General features: G+C 44.3%; 1 non-coding gene and 1 pseudogene across 1 annotated transcript; one reads left to right on the top strand and one right to left on the bottom strand.

The window, feature by feature from the left end:
• Positions 1–12,088, top strand: part of Ckmt1-ps1 (creatine kinase, mitochondrial 1, pseudogene 1) — a 35,021-nt pseudogene that overhangs the window by 12,574 nt on the left and 10,359 nt on the right.
• On the bottom strand, positions 10,581–10,721 carry LOC120102651 (small nucleolar RNA SNORA48). The gene has a single exon (XR_005504274.1). It is a non-coding gene; the product is annotated as a small nucleolar RNA SNORA48 (small nucleolar RNA).

Raw genomic sequence — 12,088 nt, 5'->3', positions numbered from 1 at the left:
CCTTTTCTTTTGGGGTGAAGATTCTATGCCGAAATGAGGAATGCTGTTCACTGACCATCACCCCAATGCCCAAAATGCATGCACTCTTTCCTGTGTTTATGATATGTCTACGTGTGTGTGAGTGTGGTGCACTAGGCACATAGGAACATGCATGTGAAGGTCAGAGGACAACTGCAAGTGTCAGTCCCTGTCTTCTACGTTTTTCATTGTTTGTTTGTTTGTTTGTTTGTTTTGGGACAGAGTCTCTTGTTTGCCACCTTGTACACCAAGCTAGCTGGCCCATGAACTCCTAGGTTTCTCCCCTCTCCACCTCTCGTCTTACAGGCAATAGCTACTGTGTCTAAACTGGGGTCTTCATACTTTCACAAAAAGCTCCTTGCCCACTGAGCCATTTCCCCCGTTCCTGTGCTCCCTAACAGGGGCTGAGTGTGGTGTATCTAATATCCTGTTGTATTTCACAATAGTCTATGGAGAGAGTACTGCATCCCCATTTTAGATCAGACAATGAAAGTGAAGCTCAAAATATTAAGATCACAGAGTAGTAGTGTTTTAAAGCGCCAGGGTTTGCCTCCTACAATCAATCACAAAAAAAAATCAAGTATCTCAGCTTAGAAAGAATGGTAATGATGGGTAGCAGAGAGAGTACCATCCCCAAGGAGGAAATGCACAGTTGAAGACGACAACTCCTTGGTATGTTAGAACATACCAGACTGTGCTCTCAGTGAGTGACGGACTGCATATAGGCTGGAAGTCCCCAGTATCGCCTAGTGATTCAGCTGTCTTAGATCTGTTTCCATGGTGACAAAACCACGTATGGAGCATCTTCTAGAACACAGCCTGCGTGAGCTTGGCATGGCTCCCCTTGTATCTTTAGCCTTTGAGTGCAGAAGGAGAACTTCATTTCCCCTCAAAGTATTTTCCCTAAACCACACCTGGTTTGATGTGGCTGTTGTAACTCTAATTGTTAATTAGGCGGTTTCATCAAATATTTATGGCGAGACATTCATGATCCTCCCTTGTGTGGCTACAGTAATTAGCAGGATTGGCCCCTTCAAAGACAGTAACTGCATGCTTTTCCTTGGAAACCACGATGTGTTCCCTTCAAATGAGACCCTGGCTGGCGCTCCACGAGAGCACCAGCTCCTATAAAGTCTCTGGTTCCCTTCTGAAACGTTCTGTGAACTTTTATGGCAGTTACTTTGGCAGGGCCAATATTTTTTCAGCGGTGTCCATGTTTTGTGCTTACCTATTCCTACTAAAATTATATATTTTAGCAGTTCCCAATAAAACCCATTGTATGGCATGCTAGAATAAATCTCAAAATCTCCCCAAAGTGTTAGGAACTTTCAGATATATGTCCATTAAATTCTTATTTCTCCAGCAAGTGGTTTGTGTGCCAAAATATGCATTTCAGTGCTGGGACTAGTCCTATGTCTACAAGGCTTTGGTAAAACTCATAGAAAATCACAGGCCTACTCATCGTTTGAAATGTGTGCTCTCCAAGCTGAGAGATTCTGTTGTAATTTTCCCAGGAATTCCTATAGGAGACAGCTGCTTGTGTATCTCCTACCCCAAACACCTTGAGTATCTTAAATGAATTATGAGTGATGTTACCCCAGGAATAGATCTTATTTTTTCCTTAGAATGGCTTAAGGTTTTTGCCTTATTTTCTCAGTGCCAGTTATAGTGCCTCCTTTTTGCTCTGACAATAGTGACTCACAAACCAAGTCTAATAAAAAGTGTTTTCTGTGCAAAGCTGTGACAAATGATTTTTAACTCTGTCTTCAAGGGGGCATGACAAAGAGCCCCTGGGCCCAAGGGGTAGAGAGGCAGAGTTCAAACCAATATGAAAAAACAAACAAACAGAATCTTTCCCTCCAATCTCATCTATGAATGTGTCAAGCTCTTGGAAACTAGGCTAAGAAGACTCAGGAGGCAGAGTTCTCTCCCTTTGGATGGATGAGGTCCTGTCTGGTTCAAATGTTCTCTAAGCATGGTTCCCAGACACACAGCAACAACATATGGACATATGTTACAAATGAGAATTCTAAGGAAACCATGCAGACCTCTGAGCTGGGAAGTCTGTGGCTGGGGCTTAGTAGCCCGGGCTTAAGCAAGTCTTCAGGTGTTTCTGATGTCTACTAAAGCTTGAGAGACAGTGTTCTAAACTACATCTTGCCAAGAGTATTGCAAAGAAGATCAACCAGTAAATGAGTTAGATTAAAAGGCCATTCACCGCTGAAAGTCCGTGAACTAGATTGGGGGTCTTGTCCTACCCCTTTTCTCTTTTTGAAAGTGCTTTATCAACACTCAGTCCTGACCCAGGTAACACTAAGGATTTCATAGAGAGAACTAAAATATGCTCTCACAACTGTTAAAAATTGGGCATTCCCTAAGGAGCTTAAAAATGAAAAGCCAGAATTCACCAAGATTTCTGAAAGCGGGATTTGCAGCTGCCTTTTATCAGGCATTTTCATAGTAATTATCTCATGTAGTTGTCATAATATTTTTCTGGTATATACATGATCACCACACCATTTTTCTAGAAATAACTTTTGATATATTTTAATCATATTCTTTTCCTTCTCCAACTTCTGCCAGATCCCTACCTCCCTACCCATCCAATTTCATTCTCTCTCTCACTCTCTCTCTCTCTCTCTCTCTCTCTATATATATATATATATATATATATATATATATATATATATATCTCACAAAAAAACAAAAAAGAAAGACATAAGGAAATCTAATAATATAAAAAAATTATCAAAACAAAAGAAAAGTGCACATAAATCTATGGAGTCCACTTTTTGTTAGACAACTTCTCCTGGTCATGGGGGTCGGCCCTGGCATCTCTACCATTGAAGAAACACAAGTTTCCCTTCCCCAGTAGGTGTTAATGGCAAATAACTTTTTGGTTAGCAGTAAAACTTTGTGCCTACTTCCCCTTCTCAATGCTAGGATTTTGTCAGGTTTGAATTTGTGAGGTCTAGATGTCACTCTTGGAATCATCAACCACCTCTGGTTCTTACAATCTTTCCACCACTTCTGCACACACACATACACACACACACACACACACACACACACACCTTTAGGGAAGAATTTTGATAAAGATGTACCTTTTGACATTCCAAAAGTTTCTTGCCCTCTGCACATTGCCCAGTGGTGACCTCTTTGTTAATTATCACTGACTTCGAGTAAAGACTTCTCTGGTGAGGCTTGAATGATGCACTGAGTTTAGCAATGCATCGTTAAAAGTCACTTTTACTGTTATGTTCCTTAGCGGAATGATGGTTGTAGGACTTCCCCTAGAGCCAACAACCTATCTAATCTTGGCTTCTCAGCTGCTTTAGCAATGTCGGGAAGTTTCCATGTCATGGAATGGGGCTTAAATCCAAGTTTTTATAAGTGGTTTGTTATTTTCATAGCATTTGTGCCACTGTTTCAGAGAAGACTCTGTTGCAGCTCACAGCTTCTAGCACGTGAATGCAAGTCAGTAAGGGTGAAGCGTCTAGCTGGGAACCAGCTCCATCTCTCCACGTTCAATGACATACCAACAGGTTGCGAAGGGTGGCTTATAGCTTTAGCAATAGACTATGACGTTTGCAGATATGGGGGGAGGGAGGTTATAAAACCCCCTTGGCAATAACTCAATAAGATGTAACTCATCTCTGGCACTGGAGGTTTTATTTGGTGACCTAAGATGTATAGTTGGGGTATCCCCACCCCAATTATATTTAAATTCTCTATTTAAATTTCTTTCATATGTGTATGTATTTTAGGAAGCTTCTATGGTAGTAGGTTTCCATATGAATTTTTTTGGTAACTTTTAATTGATTCTTTGTTAGTTTCATATCATGGAGCCCAATCTCACTCCTCTCTCCATCCCCTCATATCCACCCTTTACCCTTGCAACCTCCACCCAACACACACATACACACACACACACACACACACACACACACACACACACACACACACACAGACACACACACACACACAGAGCATAGAAAACATCTGTCTGAGTTAGGGTTTTACTGCTATGAACAGACACCATAACCAAGGCAACTCCTATAAAGGACAACATTTAACTGGGGCTGACTTACAGGTTCAGAGGTTCAGTCCATTATCATCAAGGTGGGAACATGGCAGCATCCAGGCAGGCATGGGGCAGGAGGAGCTGAGTTCTACATCTTCCTCTGAAGGTAGCTAGCAGAATACTGGCTTCCAGGCAGCTAGGATGACGGTCTTAAAGCCCACACCCACAGTGACACACCTACTCCAACAAGGCTACACCTTCTAATAAGTGCCAGTCCCTGGACAGAGCATCTACAAACCATCACAACATCTCATCATGGGAGCTGTAGTATGTCACAGCATGCCCCACAGCATATCCCTCTGTCCACACATCTTCCCTTGCAAATATTTATTGCAATGAGCCATTGGTCTGGCCATGAGGTCTCTGGCTTCTCTAACACCATTAATATTGGCTCCTCACTGGGACTCCTCAAGGTTACCCTGTTGTTGCCCTGTGTCATGGAGATCCTGCAGCTTAGGAGCAGCAGGCTTGGCCGTTTCACATATTCAAAACTTTTGCAGATACAGATTATGGGGTGGGCCAACTCAGAGCCCTGGCTCTGAGCCTGGGTGGTAGCTGAGCTGGACAGCCAACCAGCTCTCCCTTATTGGCACAACCAGGCCTAGCTCTCCAGCACTGCTCTGGCTAGGCCACCTGATGCCAGCATCTGCAGGAGGCAGGCTCAGCTGTCTCTCTGCTCTCCTGCTCTCCTGCTCCTCTCCTGCTCCTCTCCTGCTCTCCTGCTCTCCTGCTCTCCTGCTCTCCTGCTGCTCTCCTGCTCCTCTCCTGCTCTCCTGCTCTCCTGCTCTCCTGCTCTCCTGCTCTCCTGCTCTCCTGCTCTCCTGCTCTCCTGCTCTCCTGCTCTCCTGCTCTCCTGCTCTCCTGCTCTCCTGCTCTCCTGCTCTCCTGCTCTCCTGCTCTCCTGCTCTCCTGCTCTCCTGCCCTCAGGGTGGTTCACCTACAGCTATACCTTCAAGAGCCAGCTCCACTGTGCTGTGCAGTCAAGGTGAGGGAGCCACTCAAAAGCCTGTGAGGGGCTGGGTCAGCTCTCCAGCTCCTACACACTTAGAGCTTGCTCACCCGTGCTGTAAGGGGTAGAAGGGGAGGTCACATACTCACACCACCTCATAGCAGACAAGTGGCAGGGCCAGTTCTGCTGTGCTCTGTCCCCCACAGGCTGGCTCATCTGCACCCCCTTGACCAGAGCCAGCCCTACTGTGCTTCCCAGGCGAGGTGCAGGGCCAGCTCTCCTGAATGCTGTAGTTGGTGAGGGACAGGGACAGCTCTCTCAAGCTCGTGACCCTGTGGGTAGTCTTCCTAACTGCTGAAGGTGTCAAAGGACAGAGGCAGAGGCATCATCTCTGTGCCCGTGCCACTTCATGGCAAACAAATGGTCACCAGGGCTTGGTCCATTGTGCTGCCTGAGTGACATACAGGACGCAACCTCCCTGCTAGCAGTGATAGATGGGGCCAGCTCTCCACAGCATTACATCCAGTGAGGTGTGAGGCAGTTATGCACAGCCCCTGTGTGGGACCATAATGCCCCAGGGTCATGGAGGAAGGATCAAAACAGCTTCAACCCTGGAAACCTCAAACACAGAATGGTAGGAAATAGCTATCCCCCCTCTTCCCAGGTTAACACCAGAAAGCTGCCCACCCCACATTAACTCTAGTTAAAATTTACTACCCTGGCAGATATCGGGCTTCACTGTGGTGGAGATTCCTGGTTTCTTTGGAGGTTCAGTTCCATCATGCGATGTTTCTCTGGAAACTGCATTATGAGAAGATTTATTTTGCTCTGGAAACTGCATTATGAGAAGATTTATTTTGCTGAGGCAGACATTCGAGAGGACACATCATGTTTGGAAAGGGTCTAAGTAGAACCCAACAGACAGGGAGCAATGCTCTTGCATTGGTTTGCCTTGCCACACCTTGCTGGTCATCACTGATCTTCACTTCCCGGGACGTCCTAGAGAAAAATGCATCAAAGAGCTTCTCATGGCGTTCCAGCTGCCCCTTGGCACTTCCACACACTCACGCCAGTGTAGCGGAGACTTGTAGTTTCTTCTTTATCAAGCTGCTGCTACTAACTTGTGTTTCATGTTTTGGACTGGACTGTTGAAATCCTGACAGCAATGGCAACAAATTGCACCATAACAATTCTTTTCAAACGTTATTCCCCTTCCCGGTTTCCTGTCCATAAGCCCCCATCCCCTCTCCCCTCCCTATCCCCCATACATCACTCTTACTGCCCCCCATACTCCCCTGCACTGGGGGTCCAACCTCGGCAGGACCAAGGGCTTCCACTGGGGCCACAACAAGGCTATTCTCTGCTACTTATGCAGTTGGAGCCCTGGGTCAGTCCATGTGTAGTCAGTCTTTCAGTAGTGGCTTAGTCCCTGGAAGCTCTGGTTGGCTGGCACTGTTGTTCTTAGGGGGTTGCAAGCCCCTTCAGCTCTTTCAATCCTTCCTCTAATTCCCCTAAACAGTTTTTGGTTCAATGATTTGCTGCTGGCACTGACCTCTCTATTGGACATGCTCTGGATATGTCTCTCAGGAGAGATCTATATCCAGTCCCTTTCAGCATGCATCTTTTAGCTTCATCAATCTTATGTATTTTTGGTGACTGTATACATATGGGCCACATGTGGGGCAGGCTCTGATTGGCCATTCCTTGAGGCACTGCTCTAAACTTTGCTTCCATATCCCCTCCTATGGGTATCTTTCCCCTTTTAAGAAGGAGTGGGAGCATCTGCATTTTGGTCATCCTTTTTTTTTTTTTTTTTTTTTTTTTAGGTTCCTATGGTCTGTGGATTGCATCTTGGGTGATTATTTCCTGCCTTCTACTCCTCTTGGGTTTATTTATTTTTGTTCTAGAGCTTTTAGGTGTGCTGTCAAGCTGCTGACATATGCTCTCTCTAGTTTCTTTTTGCAGGCACTCAGAGCTATGAGTTTTCCCCCTTAGTACTGCTCTCATTGTGTCCCATAAGTTTGGGAATGTTGTATCTTCATCTTCATTAAAGTCTAAGAAGTCTTTAATTTCTTTCTTTATTTCTTCCTTGACCAGGTTATCATTGAGTAGAGCATTGTTCAACTTCCATGTATATGTGGGCTTTCTGTCATTATTGTTGTTATTGACGACCATTTTCAGTGCGTGGTGATCTGATAGGATGCATGGGATTATTTCTATCTTCCTGTATCTGTTGAGGCCTGTTTTGTGACCGATTATATGGTCAGTTTTGGAGAAGGTTCCATGAGGTGGTGAGAAGAAGGTATATCCTTTTGATTTAGGATGGAATGTTCTATAAATATCTGTTAAGTCCATTTGGCTCATGACTTCTCTTAGTCTGTCTATGTCTCTGTTTAATTTCTGTTTCCATGTTCTGTCCATTGATGAGAGTGGGGTGTTGAAATCTCCTACTATTATTGTGTGAGGTGCAGTGTGTGCTTTGAGCTTTAGTAACATTTCTTTTATGAATGTAGGTGCTCTTGCATTTGGAGCATAGATATTTAGGATTGAGAGTTCACCTTGGTGTATTTTTCCTTTGATGAATATGAAGTGTCCTTCCTTATCTTTTTTAATAACTTTTGGTTGAAAGTTAATTTTATTTGATATTAGAATGCAACTCCAACTTGTTTCTTCAGGCTATTTGCTTGGAAAGTTATTTTCCAGCCATTTACACCGAGGTAGTGTCTGACTTTGTCTCTGAGGTGTGTTTCCTGCATGCAGCAAAATGCTGGGTCCTCTTTATGTATCCATTCTGTTAGTCTATATCTTTTTATTGGGGAATTGAGTCTGTTGATGTTGAGAGATATTAAGGAATAATGATTGTCACTTCCTGTTATTTTTGTTGTTAGAGGTGGAATTATGTTTGTCTCTCCTTTGGTTTCATTGCAAGGAAATTATATTCTTGCTTTCTGTCTGGTGTAGTTTTTCTCCTTGGGTTGGAGTTTTCCATCTTTTATCCTTTGTAGCGCTGGATTTGTAGAAAGATATTGTGTAAATTTGGTTTTGTCATGGAATATCTTTGTTTCTCCATCTATGTTAATTGAAGTTTTGCTGGATACAGTAACTTGGGCTGGCATTTGTGTTCTCTTAGGGTCTGTATGACATCTGTCCAGGATCTTCTGGCTTTCATAGTCTCTGTTGAGAAGTCTGGTGTAATTCTTATAGGTCTGCCTTTGTATGTCACTTGACCTTTTTCTCTTACTGCTTTTAATATTCTTTCTTTGTTTTGTGCATTTTGGTGTTTTAACTATTATGTGACTGGAGGAATTTCTCTTCTGGTCCAATCTATTTGGAGTTCTGTAGGCTTCTTGTATGTTTATGGGCATCTCTTTCTTTAGGTTAGGGAAGTTTTCTTCTATAATTTTGTTGAATATATTTACTGACCCTTTAAGTTGGGAGTCTTCACTTTCTTCTATACCTATTATCCTTAGGTTTGATCTTCTCATTGTGTCCTGAATTTCCTGTATGTTTTCGGCTAGGAGCTTTTTCCATTTTACATTATCTTTGACAGTTGTGTTGATGTTTTCTATGGTATATTCTGGCCCTGAGATTCTCTCTTCTATCTTTTGTATTCTGTTGGTGATGCTTGTATCTACGACTCCTTGTCCCTTCCTTTGGTTTTCTATATCCAGGGTTGTCTCCCTTTTTGTTTTCTTTATTATTTCTATTTCCATTTTCAATTCCTTCACCTGTTTAGTTGTGTTTTCCTGTAATTCTTTCAGGGATTTTTGTGTTTCCTCTCTAAGGGCTTCTACTTGTTTACTTGTGTTTTCCTGCATTTCTCTAAGGGAGTTCTTTATGTCTTTCTTAAAGTCCTCCATCATTATCAAAAAATGTGATTTTAAATCTAAATCTTGCTTTTCTGGTGTGTTTGGATATCCAGTATTTTCTTTGGTGGGAGAACTAGGCTCTGATGGTGCCAAGTAGCCTTGGTTTCTGTTGCTTAGGTTCCTGTGCTTGCCTCTAGCCATTGGGTTGTCTCTGGTGTTTGCTTGTCTTGCTGTTTCGAGAGTGACTTGACCCTGCTGTAGGCCTCTGTGTCAGCACTCCTGTAGAACTGTTTTCCTGTTTTCTTTCAGCCTTTCCTGAGAACAGGTGCTCTGATTTCAGGTGTGTCGGTACTCCTGGAGACTGTCTTTCAGCTCTAGACATGGGCGGGAATCAAAGGGTCCTGCCCCTGATTACTCCTAGGTCCTTGCACCCAGGGAGCACAGTTGGTGCTAGGCGATTCCCTCTTGGGTCTGGACTGTGGGCAGAGGGTAGTCTCCTCTGACTTCTCAGAAGTGTTCACACTTCTGAGGGTCCAGCTCTCTCCCTCACATGATTTGGGTGCAGGGAGCTGATTGGCCAGTTCATTTCTGTCCTGGGCACAGACCAGAAGCACGGGTACCAGTGGCTGTCTGTTCCTATATCCCTGTGTCCAGAGGCACTGTGCAGTTTCCCCTTGGACCGGGGATGTGGGCAGAGGTGTGCAGAGGTGGCAGTCTCAGGATGTATGCACTCTTGGGTGTCCAGCTCTCTTCCCTCATGGGATTTGGGTGTAGGGAACTCCAAAGAACCACTTCTACATCCCCCGTGTCTATAAATAACCTTTCTCCCTACCTTTACTCAGTGGGCTAGAAGGGTGATTCAGTGGTTTAAGAACCCTTATTAAAGTAGGTTTTGAAAAATGTAAGCCTACAGTCCACTCCTTATAAGGTTTTTCCTCTGGACCCCTCCCAGCCCCTGAGTATGTGGGTGAAGTATCTTCCATCATCCCTGCCCTGACTAATTGTTCACAACCATACAAACGTTGCTCCAGACAGCCTAACCATCCCCCCAGGAGCATAAATATCCCCTTCCCTCCCTAATAAATTAACCAGTTCTCCAAAGCTGTTCCCAAGAGTATGCTTTTTACCTACACACTTAGCACTGACCAAAATCCTACCTATACCCACCAGCCCACCTGGCTAACTTCACTCCCTCCAGTCCAGCCTGGTGTATGACAGGCATGGCTACCCTGAGGGGGAGAAGCAAACACAAATGGCACCTGTGGACATTCAGATGGGCCCCAGCTGCTACCCCAACCAGGAACATCACCACATTCTCTCGTAGTAATATGAGCCATGGATATCAGACATGGCAGTTAATAGCAGCTCAGGCTAGACCTCACCATGGCTCCAGATGGTAGGGCTGGTCACTCACAACAAGCTGCTCCTCTCTACCCTCTCTAGTTCTGTCTCTCTTCACAAGGCTCAGGCTGCCCACTTCTCTCTCTCCCATCTGACCACAAAATACTCACACAAAGTGGTGGCTCCCACTGCAGGCTGGCAATGTGACTAGAGGCTGGTAGAGCTTTGGGTGACATTCTCCATCAGTGCTGCATGGTGTGGCCACAAGATAGTATCTATGGCCCATCTGTGCTGTGCACTGGAGGACAAGTCTGTGGGTGACACAGTGGTCTACAGCTTTTCTTCTCCCGCCTTGCGCTGCCTGGGTTTGATTTGATTTTTATGAGTCCTAGGTATAAGATAGCTTTGGCTACCAAGCCAGGTATCCAGCGAGGATGAACAAAGGACGGCCATCTGCTCTGCCTCTGACTGATATAAGAGCACCACCAACAAGGTGTCTCTTTGCCCATTGCTGGGGGTAGAGAGCACATGGATTTTTAAAAGATGTTTAGCGTTAATTTTCCCTTCCTGTATTACCTCCTTTACCCTGCCCTCCCATGCCCTTCCATTTAATCTTTCATTCTTCTTCCCCCCTTATCTCTTTATAACACCATATTCTATTTCTCCCTCCCTGGAAGATCTCCTCTTCTTGCATGGTGCTTTAACTGTCTTGGCCACTGTTCTGTTGCTGTGGAGAGACACCATGATCAAGGCAACTCTTATAAAAGAAAGCATTTAATCAGGGCTGGCTTACAGTTTCAGAGGTTCAGTCCATTATCATCACGGCAGGTAGCGTGGCAGCATCCAGGCAGGTGCTGGAGCAGTGTCTGAGAACTTATCCTTATCCACAGGCAGAGAAAGAGAGACTCTGGCCTTGGCATGGAACTTCAAATCCCACTTCCAGTGACACCCTCCCTTCCAACAAGGCCACACTTCCTAATCCATTTCAAATGGTGCCACCTCCTAGTGACCAAGCATTCAAATAAATGAGCCTAAGGAGGCCATTCTTACTCAAATAACCACACTGCCTAACCTTTGGATAGTCTAAACAAAACATATATATATATGTATATATATATATATATATATATATATATATGTAGAGATTAAGAGCTAATATCCACATAGGCCAAGGGCCATGCAGGAGGAAGGACAAATGGCTTTAGAACTCATGGAATGCTGCCCACAGGTTGCCACAGCAACATGGGTGAGCCTCGGTGTGGCATGGCCCCAGAGGACTTTATGTTGCTGTGGGGCTCTGCTCTGCTTGCTGCCCTCACATCCCTCTTAGTCTAATTATATGAAAACTCTAAGGGATTTCTAGTCCCTTACTGGGCAGCGTCTCTGGCATCTGCAGTCCTAATGCTTGATCTCTCAGGCATTGCTGCTGGAGCAGATTAATGATTTAATCACCACCCTAGGAAAGGACTTAGAGACATGGATTTTTCAACAATGACCACCACCCTTAGAAAAATATTTGGAAAAATAAAACTGTTAGGGAAGCTAGGTTGTGATGATTTTACTACTGACTTTGATGTAGAAAAATCTTAGGGGACAGTTTGAAGTTCAGAAAGGCACACTCTCAATAGTTAAGCTAGGGACCTTTGTGGTCAGGGAACAAGAACAATGGCATGGCTGGCTGATGTGATTCTCACTGAGGCTGCACTGGTGAGGATTGATTTCTTATACCCAATTTTGTCCTCAGCTTCCTGGTATGATTTGTTAAGAATTGCTGATGAGTAGATATGCATTCTGGGAATTTAAGATAGATATGACTAATTTTTATATAAAAGTTTAGATTTGTGATTCTCTTAAGGTTCCTACAAGATTACTTTTAAAGATAAATAA

This window comes from Rattus norvegicus, chromosome 4 (genome assembly GCF_036323735.1).
Source record: "Rattus norvegicus strain BN/NHsdMcwi chromosome 4, GRCr8, whole genome shotgun sequence".
NCBI lineage: Eukaryota > Metazoa > Chordata > Mammalia > Rodentia > Muridae > Rattus > Rattus norvegicus.
This window is presented reverse-complemented; position numbering and strand designations above follow the sequence as displayed.